Below are 27,629 nucleotides of genomic sequence, written 5' to 3'. Positions count from 1 at the left end.
TAGAGACCTAGATCTATTAGGAACTTTTAACAATAATTGAGATAAATAACCCATCTTGGCATCTAAAATTGCTGTCTTGTAATAATCAGGTAGCTTCCTCCAAATCCTTTCAGCAAGATCTCTTAAGAACTCTAAGCTTATCATTAAACCAAGGTGAAGGAGAATTCCTAGAATTATGTTTAATAACCATTTTTTGCAGCTAAATACTTATACAACAAACAAACATCAGAATTCAAGGATTTTTACTTTTTCATCAAGCGTTAATGGGCATGAAACTAAATCCAACTAGGAAATAAATCCAACTAGGCAGCTCCTTGTGACTCTGGGCAAGTCACTTAACCCTTCATTGCCTGCCGCATTGAGCCTGCCATGAGTGGGAAAGCGCGGGGTACAAATGTAACAAAAAAAAAAAATGCCCAAAGGAAATTGATCTAAATGAGCAAAATTCAGATTCAAAACCTCATTCACCAATGGTTGAACATCAGATTTAATTAAATCAAGTTTAATTAAGTAGATGAAAGTGTTAACTGCATGTTTATGCTCATGGTAGCTTTGAGCATTGGCCTCTTAGTCTGCAGGGTTGGTGAGCTCCAGGTCCTAGTAATTGATCCTCCTTACATTAAAGTTTTTAATTACAGAGTGGATTTGCACACTCCTCTGAGGTTCCTTCCCAAAGTTGTGTCTGAGTTCCATCTTAACCAGTCGATAATCCTTCCAACCATTTTTTCCTAAACCACACGCCGATAAAGGTGAAGTTTTTAGACTGCAAGAGAGTCTTGGCCTTCTATCTGGAATGGTCTAAAAGCCTATAGAAAGTCCTCCCAAGTTTTTATTTCTTTTGACCCCAAAAAGAAGGGGGCTTAAGTTAATAAATGCACACTTTCCAACTGGTTAGCAAACTACATTTCCTTCACTTAAGTCAAGATTGGGCTGACTGTAGAACTGGGGTGGGCAGCCTCGGTCCTCGAGGGCTGCAACCTATTCAGGTTTTCAGAATTTCCCCAATGAACATGTGTGAGATCTATTTACATGCACTGCCTTCATTGTATACAGATAGATCTCATGCATATTCATTGGAAAAATCTTGAAAATCTGACTAGGTTGCGGTCCTTGAGGACTGAGGTTGCCCACCTCTGCTCTAGAAGATCATGTCACAGCAATAATTTCAGAGCTATAGCTGCATCGGTAGCTCACTTTAGATCATCCTCCATAGAAGAAATTTACAGAGTTGCAACATAGACATCTGTCCATACATTCACATCCCATTACTGTCTAGAACAGGACTCCTGATTTAATAGTAGGTTTGATCGGATGGTCCTCCAGAATGTATTTAGGGTATAGAATCTAGCTCCTTCTAGCCCCATCCCTCCTAGACTCTTTTCTTTCAGTTCTAGGCTCCCTTCCAAAACAAAACAAAAACAGTGAAAATGGCCTTTTGCCTTTTGTAGCCCAATTGTCATGTTCTTTCCCCTTTTTCTTTTGAAAGCAGCCTGTAGCTAGGGAGTCCCATCTGTCAAGATTCATAGTCTTGTTTTTTCTTAGAGAAAACACAATTACCTGTAGCAGATGTTCTCCAAGGACAAGCTGGCTTTATTCTCACATGTGAGTAACGCGGCCCGCGTTGCCCTGGTCCAGATCTTGAGTTGTAACAAGCTTTCACAGAACTCTTTGGAGCACGAGTTACACTCCACCATGCATGCACTGTTGGCCCCTTGTGGTGAGAAGAGGATGTGTTTTTTCTTCTCACAGTCTCTGGTTCAGTTTTAACAGAACTTCTTGTTGTGCCTTCTTTTCTCATTCGGGTTCATTTTCTGCCTGTTTGATTTTTCAGTTTTTTTTCTTTTTTTTTCTTCTCTTTAACATGCTCCAGTAGCCGATTATGTGGGCCTGAGCCCGGGTTAGTTTACTTCTTCTTTTTTCAGCCAAGGCCCTTCCCTTCCGCCGTGGAGTGGAGGTCGGGCCCGCCGTCTTTCCCTGCCAGTCCGGTGCTTGCAGCATTGTACAAGGCTGCTCCCTTCATGGGTCCTCTAGGCCCTTCTTCTCCTCGCTCCCAGGAGCACCCACCCATGCCCTCCGTGTCGCTAACTTGGTCATTGTGGCATCTGCTGCCACTGTTGAGTCTTTTCTTTTTCTTTTGAAAGTTCCCAGTCGCTTCAGCATCATTTCCGATGTTTTTGGACTGTTTTTTGGCACTGCCATGGCGTCTGCTTAAGCATCAAGGTCTGCGATGTTGGCAGTAATGTCAGAGGTTGCATCGGCATCGATTGCATTGGCATCAACTGGTGGAACTACAGCATCCTCCTTGTTGGTACCGAGAATCGCGGACGCCAGCATCAGTAGAAGTAGTGGCATTGATCACCCTTGATACACGGTTCTGGACACCGAGGCATTGACGCCAGCTGGACATCCAGCAGCTGCCCCTGTGTGGGTCTCTTATCATCAGGACAATGTTCTTTGCTCCCGAGCTGTTGGCGGATGGAGTGAATCGGCGTTGAGGGTGCTTGTGCCTGCCGTGCTCCTCCACGCAGCCTGGCACGGTCATTTAACCTGCAGTGAGGCCTACGATGCTTGTGCTGCATGCGGCACCAGTTTTCAATGCCTGTGTCTGTCATCACCGATACAGGGAGTTTCATCGGAGTCGAGGCTGTGGTCCACTCCTTGACGCCCCTTTTGGCGTCATAGTTCAAGTAGCCTTGGCATCGGCTTGTTTCTACTGATGCCTTGATTTTCCTGATGTCGTCCTTCATGTGGGTGCATCCAGGTCTTGCTCTTTGAGCTTCTGGCTGAAGAGTGCATTACCAACGGAGGTTCTTGGGCCTACCATGCCTCTCAATTCAGTCCCCTCTGATGCTGGTGTCGCATGCGGCATTGGCATCGACCACTGCTTATGTTGATCGATGTTGGTGCCTGGAGGTTTTGTAGGAGTCAAGGTCGCAGTCCACTCCCTGATGCCCTCCCGGTGTCATGGTTCCTAAAGGTCGAGGCAAGCTCAGTGTCTCCCGCTCCTGCAGAGTTCCTGGCTGACACTGATGAGGGGTGTGTAGGAGTCACCTGAGGATCCCAATTGCTTCTTGAAGAGGGACTGCTGGGCAATACAATATGGCCCCTCGCCTTCATAGGTACAGAGGATGTCTCCATCTGTGAGCCTTTCCTTCCCTCCGTTTGTTTGGAGGTGGATCGTTCAACCAAGGTTCAGCTCTTCGGTACCCTGAACTAGAAGTCATCTCCTTGAGGAGCTGTGATATTTCTGCTCCACCTGTCTTACTGATGTCCTCGAACTGAATTCAAAGCCTGGCTCCACTCTTTCCCATGAGAATCTCCTCCATGCACCGATTCTGGAACTTTTCCGGCTTTCATAGGCCTCAGTTGCTTCATCACTCCATGGTATTTGACTCCACACTCAGGAGAAACAGAATTTCTAGTAACTATGCTTCGGTGTTTCCTGACAAGAATGCGAGACCTCTTAATTTCTTTGGACAGACAATTTGACACCACGACTGTATTCTCACAGGCCATGGTATTTGTTCAATTTTCTCTTTCAGCAGAACAGGTCAAGTCCCTTTCCTGGTTGGCCGAGCGTCAGAGGATGTGTCACTTGTTCTTGGCCAGAGGCGCTCATGACACTTTGTTGTGTATGTACCCACACTATGGTTGCATGTCTCTGACTTGTAAGTTCAGCAGGAACTATTGCCTACACGAACAAACCCTTTTTAGAGAGCAGATGGAGGGGGTTGCTATCCTCATCTAAACATACACAGATTCCTGTCTCCTCCAGGAAGTGTTCCCTGATTTCTTCCGCCTCTAGTAGATTTTTTTCAGCTGGTCACAGAGAGTTCCTGCTATGTGCATGCATGTGGGTATGCCACTTCTTCTTGCTAGTCTCAATAGACTCAGCCCCATGTTGTCAATGGCATGCGTCTCAGCCCCAGATGCTTCTTCAGTTACAGCAAGGGGTGACTTTCCTACTAGCTCCAGGGGAGCATGCCTGCAGTCCCTGTACCTGTCCCTGTCGCCCTACTGGTCAGGGGGAAGCTGCAGGGTTTCGGATCAGGCTAGTGGCCAATCACTTGCCCACTGATGGCGACTTACATTGGCTCTCAGATCAAGCAGCTCCTTGAGGAGACACTCCCCGTCTTCCTGAAGGCCCATGTAGTTGAATCTGAACCACCAGGGAAGAAGACTTGGCTTCTGTTCCAGGTCCTTCTTGGCAGAAACCCAAATTGTGGCAACACTCCATACTACAAATCCCAGGGCCAACAGTTGCTTCCCATGTCTGTCTCAATAGCAGACTATGAACTTTTCTTCCAGAAATTTGTCCAAACCTTTTTTAAACCCAGATACGCTAACCGCTGTTACCACCTCCCCTGGCAAAGAGTTCCAGAGCTTAACTATTCATTGGGTGAAAAAATATTTCTTTCTATTGCCATGTATTATATTAACAAGCACCATAGGGTCAGCATCTCTCCCTGTCCCTCCCTTCATTGGTCCAGCATATCTCTCTTCTCTTGGCTTCTCCCTTCTCTCCAACTCTCTCCAACTCTCTCCTCCTTTTGGTCCAGGTCTCCCCACTCTCTCCTATCTTTTGGTCTGGTTCTGTCTCCACCTCCCCCCTCACAGACCTGGCATTTCTTTATCTGCCTCCTCTCCTTCAAGGATCTGGCATCTCTCTCAAACTCCCAAACCCCCTCTCCTCCAGCCTGGCACCGGCAGCAGCAGCAGCAGCGGTGACATGATATAGCCTCCAGCTGGTCCCACCAGGGCCTTTTCTCTGCCTGATAACTTCTTGTGGGCGGGTTCTGTTAGAAGGAAGGCCCTGATAGGGCTGACCTGAGGATAGCTGTTATCATCTGGTGCCAAGTTAGAGGACCATGGGGGAGGGAGGGTCAGAGAGAGAGGCACTGGACTTGAATCAGGGAAGTGGGGAAAGAAAGAGAGAGGGAATCTGAACAGTGGAGGGAGAGGGGTAACAGGGCAGGAGAGACAGAGAGAGAAATGCCAGCTTATGAGTTAACGGGCACTGTGATGGCAGGTGGCCCTTACCATTGGTCAGCCCTGGGCTTTTTGTTGGGCTTCCTCATTGGTAGCTGCATCTCAGGCTCTAGCCCTAAGTTATAGTTCTGGCTACTTAATTGGATGGGGGGGGGGGGGGGGGGAACAAAGGGGTGAAGCTAGCCTCCAGGAACAGACTTTAAATGTGGAGGATTCCTCAGCCCTACACTGCTTGCAGTTGAAGAGCAGTAGCTGATTTTCTAATGTAGATGAAGCCATCTGGTTTTTGTATATCCTTTGACATCCTGCCTTTACTGTCTTCTTTTTCTTGGCGGAAGAGTAAAAGATGTAAGTCATGCATTCTAAAGAGAGGGATGCAAGTGGCATCATGATCATTGCACTATTTCTAAATAACATATGTTGGCTAAAATAAATAGTGTTAACTGAATTTATCATTAACAATTATAAATCATTGATGAAATACATGGTATTTTATTTTTGTGGCGTTAAGAAAAGTTCAAAAGAAGTACTTGTTTTTAAATAGTTGTTTTGCAAATTTAGAGCCCTGTTTACTAAGCAGCACTAAGGACGTGTTAGCGATTTTTTTGGCATGCAAAATGCTAAGTCGCCCATAGGAATATATGAGCGACTCTAGCATTTAGCGCATGCTAAAAATGCTAACACGGCTTAGAAAACAGGACCCTTAAATCTGCCTTTTTCTGAAGTTCAAAGCAGCGGGCAGAATTGTTACCTTACCCCAGAGAGATTGCAATGAAATGAGACAAGTAAAGAATAAAAAAGGAGAGAGAAGGGGCAAAATGTTTATAATGGTGAGGTCAAACAGGATTTGAAAGGAAGAATCTGATCTTGCTTCTGATTCTACACTTTATTTTGACCCCAGTTCATACTGCCTAGATAAAACTACACGAACTAACGCTATTTCCTTATGCTATATGGGAGATTGCTAAATTCATTCTCTCTCCCAAAAAGGAGTATGTTGGCCTTTATTCTTTGTCCTAACCGTTCAGCTGCAGTATTTGACTTCACATTTCTGTCCTCATGGACATGTGATGTTGGACTTAGTGCAGCTGCAGCATGGCGATTCAGGAACAGCAGGTGCCGTGAACTGGTACAGTTGTCTGTACAGTGACTCTTAGCTGGCAGGCAGAATTGTTGCCAACATGCTCTCTGTGAAGGCCTCTTCATAACTCTTGTGTGCTTTCAGAGCCTTTATAGAATGATGTTTCAGTTGTCTTTGTTATAAGTCAAGTCATCAATTTTCAATATTTATAGTAATAATGTTAAAACAAAAGGATGTCTGGGTCATTGTTGGTGGAAGACATTACATTTTTGTGATAAAGCAAAGGAAAAAAGCTGTAGGGGGCTGCAAAATCATACTGTTACAACTGTTATACTTTTGTTAAAGCAGATTTATGTCTATTGTTAAAAGGAACAGTGAGCGTGGGGTCAATATTCAAATGCTATGGTCACCGTTTATTTTTAAATGCATTTAGGGGCCCTTTTACTAAGGAGCAGGAAGGCTAATGAGCGGGTAGCGCGTGCCAAATCAGCACTACTGCCAGGCTAGCGTATGTGCCCAGTGGTAATTCTGAGTTTGGCATGCACCGAATCCTGCGGTAGAAAATAATTTTCTATTTTCTACCAAGGGGAGCGCTCTCGGCAGTAATCAGCAGTTGGCACGCGCTGCATGGTTACTGTGTGGGTAGCACTTGAGTCCTTACTGCTAGGTCAGTGGGCGGCAGGAAGGGCTCAGGCCGTAAATAGGTGCACGATAGTTTTAATTTTAGTGCACACCCATTTCCTGGCCCATTATAAAAAGCCCTTTTTCTCAGCTGCGGTAAAAAATGGCCCAGCGCACCCCCACAGGCCACTTTTTACTGCGGCTTAGTAAAAGAACTCTTTAAATATTTTACATATACTTTGCACCGCTATCTGCAGACACAACGGTGCTGAATATTTGCATACGACGACAAGTGCTGCCGCTGTACCTATAGCTGAATAAATGTAGAACAGCTTTTTTGCTTGCTTAAATTTCTTTGTGTCACTATAAAATATTTCTCTATGAAAATTATCTTTTATAAATATTACATGATATATACGGGTTTTGTATAACTTGATTTGACTATACAGGTAGTGCCAGGGCAGAGTGTGCCCATTCGACCTCAGTCTGTGGATAGTTGGCAATATTCGGATAGTGTCTGGATGTTCCGTAAGAATTTCCAGTAGCAGTATCCATATAATGCCGCTGACAGTTCACAAATAGGGCACTGATCCTTATAGCAGCCACCACTATATGAATAAGTGCTTTTTTAAATACTAGCTGAGGTATTTTTAAAAATACATATATTCAGCACTATACAGATAGCAGTAATTTATTTATTTATGACATTTACAGCCTACATTTTCCCGCACAAATTCAAGTTCAGTGTGGCTATCAAGCAAGAGGGGTAATTACCAAATATAAAATAAATTTCATAAACCCATGCATTTCAAGAAAGGAGAAGCATGATAAAGAACCATATATACATACAGAAGAGAATGGAAGAGGAATTCAAACATAAAAGAAAATTCAACAAGGCATAATAAATTAGGCATGTGCCAACTAACAGGAATTTTTTGAAATACGATTTCAAAAATTTGGGAGTAGAGAGGTGTGGTAGCCGTGTTAGTCCACTCTTAAAGGTAATCAATAGAAATCAAACAAAACAAAACATGGAAAATAAAATAAGATGATACCTTTTATATTGGACATAACTTAATACAGTTCTTGATTAGCTTTCGAAGGTTGTCCTTCTTCGTCAGATCGGAAATAAGCAACTGTGCTAGCTGTCAGTATATATAAGTGAAGCATCCAAACCTTTCATTGACAGTCTAACAGGGTGGGTGGGAGATATGCATGGGGGCATCAAAGCATTCAATTGATAGTCTAACAGGATGGGTGTGGGTAGTTGAGGGGAGGGTGATAAACAGAGAAATACAACTTTATGGGAAAAACTAAGCCCCCTGTTTACAAAGCCGCACGGCAATGCCGATCCGGCCCATTCAAAGTGAATGGCCTGTATCGGCATTACCACACCGGCAGCTGCTAGTGCAGTTTTGTAAACGGGGGTAAGTAATCATGCTGGGATCTTATATATTTTGGCAAGGAATTCCACCATGAAAGTAGCATGTAAGTCAATCTATTCTGCTAATTTTTCTTACCATGCTACTTTCTTACAGGTAGGGAAATGGAGATGCAAGTAGTCTCTTATGCCAAAGGTTGCATTGCGAGAAGGTAGAGTAACAAGGGTTACCATGTAATCAGGGGCAGTACCCTGTCAAATCTGTAATATAAGAGCACAGGGTTTGAAAACAATCTTGGCCTTAATGGGAAGCCAATGTAATTGTATCAGCAGTGGAGTAGCCCTTCCAAAGCGCGGCACATGAAGGACAAATCTGGCTGCAGTATTTTGAGCAGTTCATAATGTCTTTAAAACACCTTCTTTGCAACTTGTGTAGATAGAATTACAATAGTCAAATTGGGTCAGGACTAGAAATTGAACAAGTAGTCTGAAAATATTAGTTGAGAAGAAGGGCCTAATACCTAAACCTCAACTACCCAAGCTGCAAAGGACTAAAATACAGATCAACCTACGCATCCAGTTTTTCCTACATCAGCACACAACTATGGAACGCACTACCAAAAACTGTGAAAACCACATACGACCACCTCCAATTCAGGAAAAAACTAAAAACCCACCTGTTTCAAAAGACATACCCTCCCGACCCAACATAAATACCTGAACTCCGCAACACTATAACACCACAGTCCGTACTGATCACCAAACAATCTCATCTGTTCTTGCTATCCTCTTTATGGTCCCCACCACATGTTCCTTCATGTGGTCCCTACCCTTCCTACCTCAACTTAACCATTATTTGTATTTGGTTTTCTCCGGAGTCTATCAACACTTCTCCAGTACCATGTAAGCCACATTGAGCCTGCAAATAGGTGGGAAAATGTGGGGTACAAATGTAATAAATAAATAAATAATATTTACACCTCAGCTTCAAAGTAATTTAAAAGATTTGGAGGTGTATTTTCAAAGCACTTACAAAGTTCCATAGTAACCTATGGAACTTTGTAAATCTAAGTGCTTTGAAAATGAGCTCCTTGGTGACTTCATAGGACACCTGAGGTTGAAAGGTTAAGTGCCCATCTATACCCCTAATATTTTAAGAGTGGTATCCAGGGGATAAGAAATGCAGTCAGTGATAAAACTGCTACAGGGATCGTGCTCAAAGGGATTAGTTATTATCAAATATTTAGTCATAGCATAAATTCTGAGGCCTAGAATTCCATTAAGTCTATTGAGGATTTCATGGATTCCACCGTGAAATGGGATTTAAATTATGACATCATCAGTGTAAATAAAAGGTTGGCATCCCAATGACTCAAGTCTCCCCCCTAAAGGAGCCATCATTACATTAAATAGTACTAGAGATAAAGGTGAGCCTCATTCCCTTTCCTTCTTTCCTGAAGTTACTATTGAGGAAACTACACTTCTCCTTTCTTCCTCAAAATGTACCATCTGTTCGTCTGATCCCATTCCCACCCACCTTCTTAATGCCATCTCTCCTGCTCTTATTCCTTTTATCTGTCACATTCTCAACCTCTCACTTTCCACTGCGACTGTCCCTGGTGCCTTTAAACATGCTGTGGTCACACCTCTCCTTAAGAAGCCTTCACTCGACTCTACTTGTCCCTCTAATTACCGACCCATCTCCCTCCTTCCTTTTCTCTCCAAATTACTTGAGCGTGCTGTTCACCGCCGCTGCCTTGATTTTCTCTCCTCACATGCTATTCTTGACCCACTACAATCTGGTTTTCGCCCTCTCCACTCAACCGAAACTGCGCTTACTAAAGTCTCCAATGACCTATTACTGGCTAAATCCAGAGGTCAATATTCCATCCTCATTCTTCTTGATCTTTCTGCTGCTTTTGACACTGTCGATCACAGCATACTTCTCGATACCCTGTCCTCACTTGGATTCCAGGGCTCTGTCCTTTCCTGGTTCTCTTCCTACCTCTCCCTCCGCACCTTTAGTGTTCACTCTGGTGGATCCTCTTCTACTTCTATCCCTCTGCCTGTCGGCGTACCTCAGGGTTCTGTTCTTGGTCCCCTCCTGTTTTCTATCTACACTTCTTCCCTTGGTTCATTAATCTCATCCCATGGCTTTTCCTACCATCTCTATGCTGATGACTCCCAAATCTACCTTTCTACCCCTGATATCTCACCTTGCATCCAAACCAAAGTTTCAGCGTGCTTGTCTGACATTGCTGTCTGGATGTCTCAACGCCACCTGAAATTTAATATGACCAAAACCGAGCTTCTCATTTCCCCCCCCCCCAAACCCACCTCCCCGCTCCTCCCGTTTTCTATTTCTGTTGATGGCTCTCTCATTCTACCTGTCTCCTCAGCTCGAAACCTTGGGGTCATCTTTGACTCTTCTCTCTCCTTCTCTGCTCATATCCAGCAGATTGCCAAGACATGTCGTTTCTTTCTTTACAACATCCGTAAAATCCGCCCCTTTCTTTCCGAGCACTCTACCAAAACCCTCATCCACACCCTTGTCACCTCTCGTTTAGACTACTGCAATCTGCTTCTTGCTGGCCTCCCACTTAGTCACCTCTCCCCTCTCCAGTCGGTTCAAAACTCTGCTGCCCGTCTCATCTTCCGCCAGGGTCGCTTTACTCATACTACCCCTCTCCTCAAGACCCTTCACTGGCTCCCTATCCGTTTTCGCATCCTGTTCAAACTTCTTCTGCTAACCTATAAATGTACTCACTCTGCTGCTCCCCAGTATCTCTCCACACTCGTCCTTCCCTACACCCCTTCCCGTGCACTCCGCTCCATGGATAAATCCTTCTTATCTGTTCCCTTCTCCACTACTGCCAACTCCAGACTTCGCGCCTTCTGTCTCGCTGCACCCTACGCCTGGAATAAACTTCCTGAACCCCTACGTCTTGCCCCATCCTTGGCCACCTTTAAATCTAGACTGAAAGCCCAACTCTTTAACATTGCTTTTGACTCGTAACCACTTGTAACCACTCGCCTCCACATACCCTCCTCTCTTCCTTCTCGTTCACATTAATTGATTTGATTTGCTTACTTTATTTATTTTTTGTCTATTAGATTGTAAGCTCTTTGAGCAGGGACTGTCTTTCTTCTATGTTTGTGCAGCGCTGCGTATGCCTTGTAGCGCTATAGAAATGCTAAATAGTAGTAGTAGTAGTAGCCTTGCGGCACACCACAATCAGGAGGCCAAGGCACCTGAAGTTTTTACTTTGCAAGACCTTGACTTCAGGAAACCCTGGAACCACAAGAAGACTTTCCCACAAAGCCAAAATTGGTCTAATAAATTTAATAATGGATCATGATCCACCACATCAGAAGCACCTTCTTTCTGCTGGTTATGCCATACATGAAATGAAACTTGAAGGAGGGAAACTTAAGAGCATAAGCGTTGCCATACTCGGAGAGATTGAAGGTCCATCAAACCCAGTATGCTGTATCCAACAGTGGCCAATCCAGGTCACAAGTACCTAGCAAGATCCCAGAACAGTAAAACAGATTTTATGCTGCTTATCGTAGAAATAAGCAGTGGATTTTCCCAAATGCATCTTAATAATGGCTTATGAACTTTTCTTTTAGGAATTTATCCAAACCTTTTTTAAACTCTGCTAAGCTAACTGCTTTTACCACATTCTTTGGCAACAAATTCCAGAGTTTAATTACTTGCTGAGTGAAGAAATATTTTCTCCGATTCGTTTTAAATTTCCTGCTTAGTAACTTCATTGCATGCCCCCTAGTCCTAGGATTTCTGGAAAGAGTAAACAACCGATTCATCTCTACCTGTTCTTTTCCATTTAGTATTTTATAGACCTTTATCATATCTCCCCTCAGTCGTCTCTTCTCCAAGCTGAAGAAGCCTAGTCGCTTTACCTTTTCCTCATAGGGAAGTCATCCCATCCCCTTTATCACTTTCGTCGCCCTTCTCTGTACCTTTTCTAATTCCACTATATCTTTTTGAGATGTGATGACCAGAATTGAACACAGTATTCAGGATGTGGTCACACCATGGAGGGACACAAAGACATTATAAAATTCTCAGTTTTGTTTTCCATTCCTTTCCTAATAATTCCTAACATTCTATTTGCTTTTTAGACACTCCTGCACACTGAGCAGAGGGTTTCAAAGTATCATTGACGATGACACCTAGATCCTTTTCCTGGGTACTGATTCCTAATGTGGAATCTTGTATCACATAGCAATATTTTGAGTTCCTCTTTCCCACATGCATCACTTTGCACTTTCTCACATTAAACATCATCCAGATGAAGAAAATAAGAAGGAACATAAGCACTGGCAAGTCAGATGCAAAGCATTAATAAAGAAGGCTAAAAGAAAATATGAAGAGAAAGTTGCTACAGAGGCTAAAACTCACAGTAACAACTTTTTCAGACACATCAGAAGGAGAAAGCCTGTGAGGGAATCTGGGGGACCGTTAGATCACAAAGGAGCAAAAGGGACACTTGGGGAGAACAAGGCCATAGCGGAGAAACTGAATTAATTCTTTGCTTCGGTCTTTACGGAAGAAGATGTAAGAGATCGGCCTGTACTAGAAATGGTTTTCAAGGGTGATGATGCGGAGGAACTGAAAGAAATCTCAGTGAGCCAGGAAGATGTACTGAGCCAACTTGACAAATTAAAGAGTAGTAAATCACCTGGACCAGATGGCATACATCCAAGGGTACTCAAAGAACTCAAGCATGAAATTGCTGATCTGCTGTTAGTAATATGTGACCTGTCACTAAAATCATCTGTAGTACCAGAAGATTGAAGGGTGGCCAATGTGATGCTGACTTTTAAAAAGGGTTCCAGGAGTGATCTGGGAAATTATAGACTGGTAAGCCTGACATCAGTTATGGGCAAAATAGTGGAAACTATTTTAAAGAATAAAATTACTGAACACATTGACAAATATATTTAATGGGACAGAGTCAGCATGGGTTCAGCCAAGAGAAGTCTTGTCTCACCAGTTTGCTTCAATTCTTTGAAGACATGAATAAACATGTGGATAAAGGTGAGCCGGTTGATGTAATGTATCTAGATTTTCAGAAAACTTTTGATAAAGTTCCTCACGAGATACTCCTGAGAAAATTAAAGAGACATGGGATAGGAGGCAAGGTTCTGGTGTGGATTAGGAATTGGTTATTGGACAGAAAACAGAGGGTAGGGTTAAATGTTCATTTCTTTCAGTGGAGGAGCGTGAACAGTGGAGTGCCACAGGGATCAGTACTGGGACCGGTGCTATTTAACATATTTATAAATGATATGGAAATCGGAATGACGAGTGAGGTGATTAAATTTGCAGATGCCACAAAACTATTTAGGGTTGTTAAATCACATGCAGACTAAGAAATATTGCAGGAAGACCTTAGGAAATTGGAAGAGTGGGCATCCAAATGGCAGGTGAAATTTAGTGTGGACAAATGCAAGGTGATGCACATTGGAAAGAATAATCTGAATCATAGATACTAGGGTCCACCTTGGGGGTCAGCACTCAAGAAAAAGATCTAGGTGTCGTTATAGATAATATGCTAAAATCTGCTCAGTGTGTGGTGGCAGCCAAAAAAGCAAACAGGATGCTAGGAATTATTAGGAAAAGGATGATGAATAAGACCGAAAATACTATAATGCTCCTGTATCGCTCTATGGTGTGACTGCACCTTGAGGATTGTGTTCAGTTCTGGTCGCTGTATCTCAAAAAAAGGACTAGTGGAGTTAGAAAAGGTTCAAAGAAGAGCGACCAAAATGATAAAGAGGATGCAACTCCTCTCGTATGAAGAAAGGCTAAATAGGTTAGGGCTCTCCAGCTTGGAAAAGAGACGTATGAGGGGAGATATGATGGAGGTCTACAAAGTCCTGAGTGGTTTAGAATGAGTAGAAGTAAATCGATTTTTTACTCATTCCAAAAGTACAAAGACTAGGGGACACTTAAGGAAGTTACATGGAAATACTTTCTCAACAAATAGGAGGAGATATTTTTTCACTCAACGAATAGTTAAACTCTGGAACTCTTTGCCAGAGGATGTAGTAACAGTGGTTAGCGTATCTGGATTTAAAAAAATATTTGGACAAGTTCCTGGAGGAAAAGTCCATTGTCTGCTATTGAGACAGACATGGAGGGGCATAATCGAAAGGGACATCCAAGATTTGTTGAGGACGTCTTCGCAAACCGTCCCGATGGAGAGGCAGGGAAACCCATATTATCGAAACTAGATGGACGTCCATCTTTTATTTCGATAATACATAAGTACATAAGTAATGCCACACTGGGAAAAGACCAAGGGTCCATCAAGCCCAGCATCCTGTCCACGACAGTGGCCAATCCAGGCCAAGGGCACCTGGCAAGCTTCCCAAATGTACAAACATTCTATACATGATATTCCCGGAATTGTGGATTTTTCCCAAGTCCATTTAGTAGCAGTTTATGGACTTGTCCTTTAGGAAACCGTCTAACCCCTTTTTAAACTCTGCCAAGCTAACCGCCTTCACCACTCTCTCCGGCAACAAATTCCAGAGTTTAATTACGCGTTGGGTGAAGAAAATGTTTCTCCGATTTATTTTAAATTTACTACACTGTAGTTTCATCGCATGCCCCCTAGTCCTAGTATTTTTGGAAAGTGTGAACAGACGCTTCACATCCACCTGTTCCACTCCACTCATTATTTTATATACAGTGGGGGAAATAAGTATTTGATCCCTTGCTGATTTTGTAAGTTTGCCCACTGACAAAGACATGAGCAGCCCATAATTGAAGGGTAGGTTATTGGTAACAGTGAGAGATAGCACATCACAAATTAAATCCGGAAAATCACATTGTGGAAAGTATATGAATTTATTTGCATTCTGCAGAGGGAAATAAGTATTTAATCCCTCTGGCAAACAAGACCTAATACTTGGTGGCAAAACCCTTGTTGGCAAGCACAGCGGTCAGACGTCTTCTGTAGTTGATGATGAGGTTTGCACACATGTCAGGAGGAATTTTGGTCCACTCCTCTTTGCAGATCATCTCTAAATCATTAAGAGTTCTGGGCTGTCGCTTGGCAACTCGCAGCTTCAGCTCCCTCCATAAGTTTTCAATGGGATTAAGGTCTGGTGACTGGCTAGGCCACTCCATGACCCTAATGTGCTTCTTCCTGAGCCACTCCTTTGTTGCCTTGGCTGTATGTTTTGGGTCATTGTCGTGCTGGAAGACCCAGCCACGACCCATTTTTAAGGCCCTGGCGGAGGGAAGGAGGTTGTCACTCAGAATTGTACGGTACATGGCCCCATCCATTCTCCCATTGATGCGGTGAAGTAGTCCTGTGCCCTTAGCAGAGAAACACCCCCAAAACATAACATTTCCACCTCCATGCTTGACAGTGGGGACGGTGTTCTTTGGGTCATAGGCAGCATTTCTCTTCCTCCAAACACGGCGAGTTGAGTTCTTGCCAAAGAGCTCAATTTTTGTCTCATCTGACCACAGCACCTTCTCCCAATCACTCTCGGCATCATCCAGGTGTTCACTGGCAAACTTCAGACGGGCCGTCACATGTGCCTTCCGGAGCAGGGGGACCTTGCGGGCACTGCAGGATTGCAATCCGTTATGTCGTAATGTGTTACCAATGGTTTTCATGGTGACAGTGGTCCCAGCTGCCTTGAGATCATTGACAAGTTCCCCCCTTGTAGTTGTAGGCTAATTTCTAACCTTCCTCATGATCAAGGATACCCCACGAGGTGAGATTTTGCGTGGAGCCCCAGATCTTTGTCGATTGACAGTCATTTTGTACTTCTTCCATTTTCTTACTATGGCACCAACAGTTGTCTCCTTCTCGCCCAGCGTCTTACTGATGGTTTTGTAGCCCATTCCAGCCTTGTGCAGGTGTATGATCTTGTCCCTGACATCCTTAGACAGCTCCTTGCTCTTGGCCATTTTGTAGAGGTTAGAGTCTGACTGATTCACTGAGTCTGTGGACAGGTGTCTTTCATACAGGTGACCATTGCCGACAGCTGTCTGTCATGCAGGTAACGAGTTGATTTGGAGCATCTACCTGGTCTGTAGGGGCCAGATCTCTTACTGGTTGGTGGGGGATCAAATACTTATTTCCCTCTGCAGAATGCAAATAAATTCATATACTTTCCACAATGTGATTTTCCGGATTTAATTTGTGATGTGCTATCTCTCACTGTTACCAATAACCTACCCTTCAATTATGGGCTGCTCATGTCTTTGTCAGTGGGCAAACTTACAAAATCAGCAAGGGATCAAATACTTATTTCCCCCACTGTACCTCTATCATGTCAGGAACGTCCAAATCTTGAAATTTAGGTCGTCCCTAGAGATGGTCGTCCCTAGACTTGGTCGTTTCTGATTTTCGGCGATAATGGAAACCAAGGACGTCCATCTCAGAAACGACACCAACCGGGCACCCTAGGGGGCACTGTAGTGGACTTCATAAATTGCTCCCTGGTACATAGCTCCCTTTACTTGTGTGCTGAGCCCCCCCCCCCAAAAAAAAAAAAACCCTACTACCCACAACTGTACACCACTACCATAGCCCTTACGGGTGAAGGGGGCACCTAGATGTGGGTACAGTGGGTTTTGGAGGGCTCGCTGTTTCCTCCACAAACGTAACAGGTAGGAGGGTATGGGCCTAGGTCCGCCTGTCTGAAGTGCACTGCACCCACTAAAACTGCTCTAGGGACCTGCATACTGCTGTCACAGACCTGAGTATGACATCTGAGGCTGGCACAGAGGCTGGCAAAAAATATTTTGAAAGCTATTTTTTGAGGGTGGGAGGGGGTTAGTGACCACTGGGGAAGTAAGGGGGAAGTGATCCCCGATTCTCTCCGGTAGTCATCTTGTTATTTCGGACACTTTTTTGTGCCTTGGTTGTAAGAAAAACACGACCAGGTAAAGTCGTCCAAGTGCTTATCAGGGACGCCCTTTTATTTTCCGATTGTGGGTCGAATTCGTCCATGTGTTAGGCACACCCAAGTCCCGCCTTCGCTACGCCTCCAATTCGCCCCCGTGAACTTTGGCCATTCCTGCGACAGAAAGCAGTTGGGGACATCCAAAATCGGCTTTCGATTATACCGAATTGGAAGACCCTGTGAGAAGGACGCCCATCTTCCGATTTGTGTTGAAAGATGGGCGTCCTTCTCTTTCGAAAATGAGCCAGATGGGGAAGCAACTGCTTGCCCTTGGATTTGAGGCATGGAATGTTGCCACGATTTGAGTTTCTGCCAGGTACTTGTGACCTGGATTGGCCACTGTTGGAAACAAGATACTTGGCTAGATGGACCATTGGTCTGACCTAGTATGGCTACTGTTATATTCTCACAAATAAACAATCTGCAACGAGTGTGTAGCTATAACAAAGAAACTATCAAACACATCACTCAAATATAGTGTCACAGTGGGGATTCAGATCTGAAAAGTAAAGTATATCCAAATTTAAAAAATAACCTCAGTATATCAGGGAGCCTGACTTTTATGCTCCACTATAAATATTACCATCACAGGCTTCCACCACCTTCCGAAAAAAAAAAAAAACCACACAGAGAAAAACTCCCAAAATATTTCAAAATTTTTGCTATGGATAACTTGTAAAGCAGTTTTTTTATGCACTGCTATGTATTTCTCCTGATGAAGATAGCGAAACAGAAGGAGTTCCTACTGTCGAGAAACAAGGACATTGGATATTTTGCCAGAAGGATAATATAAATTGGACACTAATAATTTTGGAGAAATCTCACAGACTGTGAAAATTTCAAGAGATTGTACCTTCGTTGGAACAAATTTGGATGTTTTGAGCTAAGTAAAGTTCACTTCCTGTTAGAAATAGGAATCCATTCATTAGTAAGGATGGAAGTTTGAGCAGTTTTGAGAATGTTATGAGACTTTTTGTTCTATATTGAGGTGGCTTTACTTCAAGGAAGGCTTTTTTTTCTTTTGAATGAAGATTTCAGTCCAGTGTGTGACTACTAATTAGTGTTTGGCTGGGTGATTTATATTCATAGCATGATTTAGTGTCATGGATTTTTAGATCTGTATCTTGTTAAATATTGTTATCCTCTCTTCCATTTTTTAAACACAGATTTTTCTCCCATTTCTTTATAAATTTTGAAAAAATTTGGGAGTTTTTCTGTGTGTTTTTTTTCGGAAGGTGGTGGAAGCCAGTGATGGTAATATTTATAGTGGAGCATAAAAGTCAGGCTCCCTGATATACTGAGGCTATTTTTAAAATTTGGATATACTTTATTTTTCAGATCTGAATCCCCACTGTGACACTATATTTGAGTGATGTGTTTGATAGTTACTGTTATGTTCTGCCATTTGGATGCCCAGTCTCCCAGTCTTGTGAGGTCCTCTTGCGAATTTATAACTTTGAAATAACGTTGTGTCATCAGCAGATTTAATTACCTCACTAGTTACTCCAATCTCTAGATCAGTTATAAATATGTTATAAAGCAGCGGTCCCAGCACAGATCCCTGGGGAACCCTACTATCTACCTTTCTCTATTGAGAATACTGACCATTTAACCCTACTGTCTGTTTTCTATTTTTTAAAGTAGATTCTATAAATGGCACTTAAAAATGGGTGCTGGAGAAAAAGCGCTTACTGATGTTCAATAAACCAGGCAACTAAATTTAGTCACAACATTTGCACCAATGAAAAACTGGTGTAAATCCCCATGTGTAAATTATGCGCAGATCCCGCTCATTCTATAATGCAGATAAATTTTCAGAATGCCCCTCCCATAGCCACGCCTCCTTTTCGGACATCTAATTTTGGGCAGATAGGGAATCATTTACTAATGGTTAATGTGCACAAGCTGCTGCTGTGCCCATTTTATTGCTATGGGCTGTGCAGCGGATAGCGTGTACTAACACTTTTAGCGCAGGCTAAATGATATTAAATTTATTTATTTATTTGTGACATTTATATCCTGCATTATCCCAAACCAGTTTGAGTTCAATGTGGCTTAAAATAAACAGTATAGGATACATAACAAAGAATAATGCATAAGAAAGTAATTTGTTGTATGAATCCAATTTTACAATACAGTGGACAGTTTTGTAGATCACTTTTTTTTTTGCAATAAATGATTCCCATAATGATTTATATATCCAAAGTTATATGTTCAACTGCTGGCAATTAAAACAAAAAAAGGCACTTATGTGGCTGGTTCTGCCGCCGGCCGCTTAAGTGCTTTTGAATATCACTCTGTGCGTCTGGCTTTGGCAGAAGACAGAGGTCAGACTCTGTTTAAAGCATTGGGGTGTTTGCTCTTAGCTGCCACTTCGATAAAGCACAGCACAAAACTGCACTGAATTTGGGATCAGACCTGTCCTATCTGTGGACTTCTTTTGACATATTTGCAAATAGTTTGGCCTGTGCTCAGTGCAAGGACTCTCTCCCATTACACCAAACCACTATTACAGAGCACAACATTTTGGCGATTTATTCTGAAACAAATTGCAGATTTTCAAACTGTTTAAGTACACTGTTGATTACAGTTTCCAGTTTTACTGTCTGGGTGGTGCATACCAGTTTAGTGCCATAAATGCTTTTTATATGACTGCTTCAGAAGAATTATGTATTTTAAGAATATTACCAAAATAAAGCAGGAAATAATGCCTCACCTCCTCCGTAGGGCAGTCTGTCAGGAATGTATGAGGAAATTGATGGATTCAGCCAGCAGATCCAAGAGAGTTGTTACTGCTTTATATTTATACTGAGGATCTGGATGCTATCTATAGAACTAAAGGCATTACAGAATACAACTTATGCTTTTGCTTTGGCAAGAACTATAAAGAGATGATTTCAGACTGGATCATTCCATTTGTTTTAATTAAAAGACTTTAATCTCTTGTCCAAATGTGCAAGGGTGTTGAAGTTGATACAGACTTCTGTGAAAAGGACATTCACCTTTAATTCCTCAAGAACTACAGAAATAAACCCTAACCCTCTCCTTGTGAAACTGGCATGTTTTGCTGTGCAGAAATGATGATATGAGGTTCACTTTTAGCAGCATGGTTACGATCTACTTAAAATAGAGAAGATATTTGTTTTAAATTATGGACATGGTGGCAAAATTATGTCACCTCTAAAAATCCATATACAACTTTAAATGGATTTTTTTATATTTAGCAATAATTATTCATGTATTTAGAGCTGAGCGTATAAATTATTGGGGTAATTCTATAAATTGGTGCCCCAGCCTGGGCACCCCAATATGATGCACTTAGTACTAATTCTATAATGGCATCTTGGAACTAAGATTCCACCATAGAATACTAATGTAAGTGGTCATTGGCACAGCCTATTATGCCATGCATAATTTATAGTATTCTATAAACTATGCACATGATTGGAAGACATGCCTATGGCTCACTGATGCTCCATCCATGTGTATTCACCCTCTTAAAGTTACAGCAGGCAAAAGTAGAGGCTGAGCAAAGACGAATCCACCACTGGAGATATAGTCCAACAGTCTTTTATTGATGAAAATAAAGAAGGGACCCGACACGGGCCGTGTTTCGGCGCATACAAGCGCCTACATCAGGGGTCAAACAGTAAGCTCTATAGATAAAAAATTAAATGAAAAATAATAAATAATAAAATAATGAATGAAAAAAGTGGATAAACATATAATAGTGTGCAAAAATACAAAATATGATTAAAAACATGTACATAATTATCAACATGTAAATTACAAAATACTTTGAAAAACATAATTATGAACATATAAATTCAAAAATATTTATTTAAAGAAAAAATATATAAATAAAAAATATATATGTAAATAAATAAAAATAAAAAACATATACATATACCGTTAAGAAACGATAGTAAAATGTAAATTGATAGAACATAAAAAAAATTAATTAAAAAAATTAATAAAAATATAAACCTTAGTTAAAAAGGATGTCATGTTAATACAAAAAGATGTTGTGAGGAACTCAACCAATATAAAACAAATCTGGGGCAAACATTGTTAGTGTGTAGCCAAGAGCGTTCTAAAATATACTGGTAGCAGAAGATGCGGTCACGGAGCGATTTTACAGAGTTTGAATTTAAAATTTAAGATTAATTCAAAACTGCAAACCAAAAGACTCAAAAAAACAAAAGCTGTTTACCACCTTATAGAATAATAATAAACATCAAAGAAAAGAACTACACCATAAGAAAGGAACTGCAACATAAAAAAGAAGAACTGCAACAGGAATACTCACACCAGAATGGAGTATAAGGAGAAATATATACATCTGTCTTACATTTTTATTTTCATTAGGCAAAATGCAAATGGGAACCAAATGTAAGCAAAATCAAATATTCAGTATCTAAAGAGTGTGGACATAATGCATAGCTCCTTCAACATCATAAAGACACTGAATTTGTGTATTGTCGGGACTAAGCAATTAATGCGACGTCCTTATAGGATACCATCGAGAAAACAACTTATAAGAGGTGAAGGAAGTTCGGAATTGACTACAAAAAAGAATGGTCCCACTACTACACTTACCTAGATGGAGGCGCAGGACCACAGCTCTGCGCATATACGAAGCTGTAGAACATTAAAAAAAAAAAGATCTGAGCACTGAAAGCTGTAAAAATACAAAACGTTTAAACGACCAGACTTATGAAAACTCTGCTATATTGTTTACAGTGGTGGAAATAAGTATTTGATCCCTTGCTGATTTTGTAAGTTTGCCCACTGACAAAGACATGAGCAGCCCATAATTGAAGGGTAGGTTATTGGTAACAGTGAGAGATAGCACATCACAAATTAAATCCGGAAAATCACATTGTGGAAAGTATATGAATTTATTTGCATTCTGCAGAGGGAAATAAGTATTTAATCCCTCTGGCAAACAAGACCTAATACTTGGTGGCAAAACCCTTGTTGGCAAGCACAGCGGTCAGACGTCTTCTGTAGTTGATGATGAGGTTTGCACACATGTCAGGAGGAATTTTGGTCCACTCCTCTTTGCAGATCATCTCTAAATCATTAAGAGTTCTGGGCTGTCGCTTGGCAACTCGCAGCTTCAGCTCCCTCCATAAGTTTTCAATGGGATTAAGGTCTGGTGACTGGCTAGGCCACTCCATGACCCTAATGTGCTTCTTCCTGAGCCACTCCTTTGTTGCCTTGGCTGTATGTTTTGGGTCATTGTCGTGCTGGAAGACCCAGCCACGACCCATTTTTAAGGCCCTGGCGGAGGGAAGGAGGTTGTCACTCAGAATTGTACGGTACATGGCCCCATCCATTCTCCCATTGATGCGGTGAAGTAGTCCTGTGCCCTTAGCAGAGAAACACCCCCAAAACATAACATTTCCACCTCCATGCTTGACAGTGGGGACGGTGTTCTTTGGGTCATAGGCAGCATTTCTCTTCCTCCAAAACGGCGAGTTGAGTTCATGCCAAAGAGCTCAATTTTTGTCTCATCTGACCACAGCACCTTCTCCCAATCACTCTCGGCATCATCCAGGTGTTCACTGGCAAACTTCAGACGGGCCGTCACATGTGCCTTCCGGAGCAGGGGGACCTTGCGGGCACTGCAGGATTGCAATCCGTTATGTCGTAATGTGTTACCAATGGTTTTCGTGGTGACAGTGGTCCCAGCTGCCTTGAGATCATTGACAAGTTCCCCCCTTGTAGTTGTAGGCTGATTTCTAACCTTCCTCATGATCAAGGATACCCCACGAGGTGAGATTTTGCGTGGAGCCCCAGATCTTTGTCGATTGACAGTCATTTTGTACTTCTTCCATTTTCTTACTATGGCACCAACAGTTGTCTCCTTCTCGCCCAGCGTCTTACTGATGGTTTTGTAGCCCATTCCAGCCTTGTGCAGGTGTATGATCTTGTCCCTGACATCCTTAGACAGCTCCTTGCTCTTGGCCATTTTGTAGAGGTTAGAGTCTGACTGATTCACTGAGTCTGTGGACAGGTGTCTTTCATACAGGTGACCATTGCCGACAGCTGTCTGTCATGCAGGTAACGAGTTGATTTGGAGCATCTACCTGGTCTGTAGGGGCCAGATCTCTTACTGGTTGGTGGGGGATCAAATACTTATTTCCCTCTGCAGAATGCAAATAAATTCATATACTTTCCACAATGTGATTTTCCGGATTTAATTTGTGATGTGCTATCTCTCACTGTTACCAATAACCTACCCTTCAATTATGGGCTGCTCATGTCTTTGTCAGTGGGCAAACTTACAAAATCAGCAAGGGATCAAATACTTATTTCCACCACTGTATATAAGAGCTGATGCAGGGGAGAAGGCTTCCTCATTGTGACGGACCAACCAAACAAAGGTGAAACATTTAATCTAGACAGTGTGTGTAAAAATAGAAACTTATCAAATGGGCAAACACTTGCAACGACTGTAGGAACAAATCTCGCAAACGGGGAAGTGACAGCAGTACCAACTGATTTAAAGGTCATACATTACATATGCATGAGCAACTGATGAATAATGCATAGTCTTACTTCCTGTGAGACCCGGATTGGAAACAGAAAAGTGTGTGTCAATCAATATCTCTTGCAGTTAGAAAAGGGGGAATAATAGTCTATGTGGGTTTGCGAAAAAGTGAATAATAAGGATTGTAAAAATAAACGATAGAAAAAAAAATAAAAAATGGAAAATAAAAAAATATATATACTGTAAAGAGTATGTAGGACAGGCCCCAAAGGAACCCTGGGATAGGCCAGAATACCCCCGTTATAGGCAGGCATTCCCCAGGAAAAAACTAGAAATAAAGAACTACAACTCCCAGCATGCCCCAAGGGAGACCGGGGATAAGAGAAACTATCTGCATTCCCTGGAGTCTCCAGAGGAGGGCCGCAGGGGAAGGAATAAGGCTGATTCTCCAACCTGGTGGAAGAGGGGGTGGAACAGGTGGGTGGAGAAAGAAGAGCCACCAAAGAGCTTTAATGAAAGAAAGGGTGAGCAGCTGGGAGAAGGGCGGGGCGAGGAGAATATGGATTGGGCTCCTGAGGAGAGAGAGGCAGAGAGTGAGCCTTGCCCTATGGAGTTGACTGAACCGGAGAACACCCTGGAAGAGCCGATGGACTTTTCAGCTCTGGCTCAGCGAAAGCCAAGGAAGTAGCGGGGCCAAGCCGGGTCATGCGGGAGGAGGTCAGGAGGGAAACCCCTTTCAGGCAATAAACAGCTTCATTGTTCTGAGGAAAGAAGGGAGCAGTACTGGAAGGTGTTCTTCAGGTTGTGGAGAGCTGCAACTGCTGAGAAAAGAGGAGCCACTTTACAATTGGTGTCAGGAGTGGGATCGCTTCGCGGACCTGTCGCTCGAGGAGGCCAAGACCAGCAGGACAGAAAAGCCCGACGGAGGGGCCAACGCTGAGAAAGGCGCAGACCCGTCTGGGGTTCCGGTAAGCGGGGCCTAGATTGGGGGGAAATAAAGGGATCCTAGTAAAAGGGGAAGTATAAGTAGTGAAACCGCACTTGGAGGTGTCCTCTGTTTTTTTTTCCCCACCAGGAGTTGCTGTTCCGGAGCAAGGATGGACCCCAAGGAGATCTTCGCGTGGATGACGATGCAGTTCCAGAAACAGCAAGAACTGACGGGGAAGATGGTGGAAGACTCCTTGACGGCGGCACGAGAGCAGCAACAACCGGTGCTGAATATGCTCCAGGACTTTTTCCAGCGAGGGATCGAGGCTCCCAGGGGCGGGGGAGCCGGAGCAGCTGGACAGGGGCCAGGAGGAAGCGGTGCGGTAGGCCCTTTATCCCTGAACTCACTTACTTGGGGAAAGTTGTCTGAGCAGGATAATGTAGATGATTTCCTGACCGCCTTCGAGAGGGTGGCAGTGGCCGCAGGGTGGCCACAAGAGCAGTGGGCCCTGCGGTTAGTGCCTTCATTATCTGGGGAGGCTCTAGGAGCCTTTAGAGACTTGGCTCCTGGGGACGCTGCTAACTATGGGAGGTTGCGAGAGGCCATTAAAGACCGGTATGGACTGAGTACCCAGGCTTATAGGCGTAAGTTTCGGTCCACTGAATGGGAAAAGGGGGAAACCCCTAAAGCGCTGGCCACTAGACTGATGGACTTGGTAAAAAAATGGTTGGAACCTGATCGCCACACCACGGGAGAGATTCTTCAAGAATTAGTAGTGGAGCAGTTCCTGCAGGGCCTTCCCAGGGAGATTCGGGCAGGATTGGTCCAAAGGGGCTGTAAGACGGTGGAGGCCGTGACAGCCGGGTTGGAGTGTTATTTGGAAGCCCAACATTGGGGAGGACCCAACCTGGAGGGTGGGAAACCCCGACCGGGGGGAGTCTGGGGTTCCAAAAATTCCCTCTTTAAGACAGATCCCAAGGGGGGGAAACCAGATTACGGCTGGGGTGATAAAAAGCCCGTAGTGCCCTCAGGCCCTGGGAAAAAGACCCTCTCGTATGAAGGAAAACTCTGTTATAAGTGTGGGAAGACTGGGCACTTCCGGAGGGATTGCCCAGGTCGAGAGGGATGGACCTCGCAGGTTGCCCAAGGGTTTAGACCTCGGTATACGGCTAAGGTGGAGGTTGAGGGTTTACCGATTGTAGCCATGTTAGACTCCGGGGCAGACCAGTCCATGATCTCTAGGAGGTTATGGGAACAAATAAGAAAAAGGAGGACAGGAGGTAAGGATACCTATGAGGGAGCAGTGGCTATTCAATGTATACATGGGGCCAGTACTCGTTATACCCTCCATAGGGTTCACGTGAAGGGGCCCACAGGGGAGATAGAGATAGCCATTGCCGTTCTGCCCAGACTGCCACAGGAGATGATTTTGGGAAGGGACTGGCCCCCCTTTACCGAGTGTATTAGTGAAAAAAGAGTGTTGGTCACTACCCGCTCTCAGGCTCGGCGGGACCCTGAGGTTGAGGAAGAGGGAATAGGAGGTATTTTTCCTTTTCAAGGGGAGGTTTTAGGGGAGCCGGGAAAAGAGAGAAAGGGGAAAGCTTTGAAAAAAAAGGAGCAGAGGGGCAGACGGGAGGCCTTGGAGCAAGCAAGAAAAGAAAGTTATCTGCCAGTGGCCCCGAAAGAATTGAGCGAGCAGTTTCCCCAGTTTCATAGGGAGCAGGCCACGGACCCTACTTTAGAATATGCCTGGGAACGGGCCCGACAAGGGGAGGGCCAGGAAGCCCCGGGGTTCATGATAGAGGGGGACATTCTATATCGCAGGGTACCCAATTGGGAGAACTCTGAAGCGGGGAGACAGCTAGTAGTCCCCCAAGCTTTCCGTCCCCTAGTAGTAAGGCTCGCGCATGATCACCCTTTGGGGGGGCATAAGGGCTCCCAAGCTACCCTGACTCAGATATTGGGCCGGTTTTATTGGCCAGGAGTTTATGGGGAGGTGGAGAGGTATTGCAAGTCCTGCCCCAACTGTCAGAAGGTGGCAGACCGGCTACCGCCTAAGGCACCGTTAAAACCCCTTGCTAGAGTGGAACAACCGGGGAGGAGAGTAGCCATGGATATTATTGGCCCGGTAACAAAATCTCAGAGAGGCTTCCTCTACGTTTTAGTGGTTATGGATATGGCCACTAGGTACCCCTGGGCCATTCCTTTGAGAAGTATATCAGCGAAGGTCATTGCCAGGGAACTGATAAAAATCTTTTGTGAGGTGGGATTCCCCCAAGAAGTTTTGACCGACAGGGGGTCCAACTTTATGTCAAGTACCTTAAGGCAAGTGTGGGAGGCTTTTGGGATACAACATATCCGTACAGCGGCCTACCATCCTCAAACTAATGGGATGGTGGAACGTTTTAATAGAACTTTAAAGGGTATGTTAAAAAAAGCGTTAGGCGAGGATAGGACGGGTTGGGACCAACTGTTACCCTTCGTGCTATATGCCTACAGGGAGAAGGTGCAAGACTCATTAGGAGTTGCGCCTTATGAATTGATGTTTGGACGGAGGCCCAGGGGCATTTTAGATATTTTACAGGAACACTGGGTACCCCCGGACACCTCCAATCAGTCAGTGGTCGAATACCTACAGGATCTGAGGACCAGATTAGATAAGTTACAGGAATATTCCCAGGATATGCTTGAACAGAGCCAAAATCGTCAAAAGGAATATTATGATAAGGGATCTCGTGAGAGGGAGTTTGTAATAGGAGATAGGGTCCTTATCCTAATCTCGGAGGATCCTCATAAGTTTGCCTCTAGGTGGAAGGGTCCCTGGGTGGTGAGGAGGAGACTTGGGCCTCTTACATATGAGGTGGCGAACGAAAAGGGGCGGGTCCAAACCTTCCATGTTAACCTGATGAAACCCTGGGTAGCAAGGGTAGGCTTTCAGACCCGGGGAGAGGAAAAGGAGGGAGAAGAGTTGGGACCGCAAATAAGAGATATTTTCAAGCCCGGTGAACCAGGGGTTAATCCCCGGTTGACACAAGTACAAAAGAAAGAGATAGGAAGGCTCCTGAAAGGGTTTGATGATGTGTTGACGGCCTGCCCGGGAAATACTCACCTAGTGGAGCATGACATCATAACGGAAAGGGGTAAAGTAGTTCGGCAAAAGCCATATAGG

The 27,629-nt window shown here is 43.7% G+C and overlaps 1 protein-coding gene and 1 long non-coding RNA gene across 2 annotated transcripts in view; one reads left to right on the top strand and one right to left on the bottom strand.

Annotated features, from left to right (window-relative positions):
• KIF6 (kinesin family member 6) overlaps nt 1-27,629 on the top strand; it is a 795,359-nt gene that overhangs the window by 108,511 nt on the left and 659,219 nt on the right. The window lies entirely within an intron of this gene.
• Nucleotides 866-14,314, bottom strand: LOC115465348. The gene is made up of 3 exons (XR_003941398.1): nt 14,233-14,314; nt 2,564-2,573; nt 866-879 (listed from the first exon to the last, which is right to left on the bottom strand). It is a non-coding gene; the product is annotated as an uncharacterized LOC115465348 (long non-coding RNA).

This window comes from Microcaecilia unicolor, chromosome 3 (genome assembly GCF_901765095.1).
Source record: "Microcaecilia unicolor chromosome 3, aMicUni1.1, whole genome shotgun sequence".
Taxonomy (NCBI): Eukaryota; Metazoa; Chordata; class Amphibia; order Gymnophiona; family Siphonopidae; genus Microcaecilia; species Microcaecilia unicolor.
Note: the sequence above shows the minus strand (reverse complement) of the source record. Positions and strands in the feature narration are given on the sequence as shown.